Source organism: Fragaria vesca, linkage group LG2 (genome assembly GCF_000184155.1).
Source record: "Fragaria vesca subsp. vesca linkage group LG2, FraVesHawaii_1.0, whole genome shotgun sequence".
Classification (NCBI taxonomy): domain Eukaryota; kingdom Viridiplantae; phylum Streptophyta; class Magnoliopsida; order Rosales; family Rosaceae; genus Fragaria; species Fragaria vesca.
In genome coordinates this window covers 10,780,139-10,781,871 of record NC_020492.1, presented here as the reverse complement: position 1 = coordinate 10,781,871, position 1,733 = coordinate 10,780,139, and positions in this window count along the sequence as shown.

Sequence of the window (1,733 nt, the reverse complement as noted above, 5' to 3'; positions counted from 1 at the left end):
AATGTCTAAAACACAGTGTGTAGATCATTCCTGCAAAGTTTCATCAAATTTGAAGATCATTTGAGTACCGAATTAGATTAAATAAATAAACAGAACAAAAGTTGTCCAAACAGAACCGTTCGTGTAAATTACGATCATGGAAGCTCAAATGATCTTTAAATTTGATGAAATTTTTTAGGAATGATTTACACACTGTGTTTTAGACATTGTACGGTTGAGATGTGGAAATACGACTTGAAAGTGAGCGAAATAAGGAGTCCCGCACTTTAATTTCAAAGAGGAATCCCTCTCTGGAAAGAAACTGTATATATATATATATATACATATATGGGGTAAATTGACTGGGTACCATGACCACAAATGTGCTGGTCGGCAAATTTGAATCCTAACAATCTCTTCGGGAAGCAACATCCACTGTTCTTGTAACCCTCCACGTAAAGCGCACAACACTCCGGAAGGATTCCATGCATAATCATCATGCGGCTGCTATTGGGTCGTCCCACATGTAGTTTTGTGCCAAAAATTCCTTCCCCAAAACTTTGACCCCAAGCGCACCGGCTCCTCGTTGTCCTTCTACAGAAGCTGTCGTTGTTGTCAATGGAGAGTTGCCGCACAACTCAAGAAAAATAAAAAATCTAGGTAGTTTCTCAAATGTACGTAGCAAATACTTTTATCCGGATTTTGTCAAAAATCAAGTGCAATTGTAGTGTACAAATCTTTTGGTTCAGTGCAAAACTCATTTGATTTCAAAAAAGAATAACAAATAATTATAGAACACAAACTAAATCAAATGCAAGCAAGGCGCACGATTACTGTTGAAAGCAATCAAGTTTCAAAGCATTGTGGCAGTTCATAAATCATATAGTTAGATTCTACATATCTTTCCCAGTATCAAGAAGCCCCCTGTCAAGAAATGAGGAGAACCCTAATTGATGAAGGGTGACCCCCACCCCCTAGCAATATGTAAGAGTCAAGTACGTACAAATCAATGCGAATTTCCGGGGGTGCAAGGACGAATCTTATTATGACCTAAAAAGCAGATGATGACTGATGAGTAAGAATTCAGAAACTTTGCACGTTGGCTCTATCAATTTTCAGTAATACTGTTTAAACTGATTGACATCCCCTTATTGTGATAAGAAAAATTACTGTTAATCCTTTAACTGTTGACTGGATTTAACAGAAGGTGCGACTGTGTGAGATAGAAAACTCACCGGTACTCCACTCCACTTAATTGGAGTTTTACTGATAATTCTTGTAGGGTTTAAACCTCTGCTGCTACCTATTTTTAACTAGGGTCACCCTTTGCTTCTATCTCTTCTCATAAAAAAAAACCCCAAATTTTACCGAAGTATAGAAGTGCATGCTTGGTTTTGTGATTCACTTATGCAACATGTCTTCGAGAGCTTAGTAAGCTTAAGCTACCCTCAAACGCAATAAAAAACAGTGGATCACCCAAAATTATGAAGAGTTTTCGGTCACAAGAACTATATATGCAGTAACATCTTCTAAAATTGTTACACAAATGTTTGATGATCGTAGGGTTGGAATGGCAATATGACATACTCGATTTGTTGTGTAAGGACTCGCTGGATGTAGACTAGTTCTACAAGACAAATACACACATCCAAAACACAATTATCCTTTTTGAATCATTTAGCAAACAATGTTACCTTTGGAGAGAACACACCATGCAGGCAGGGTACCTTTGTTAATGTCTTTCTAATTGTTTT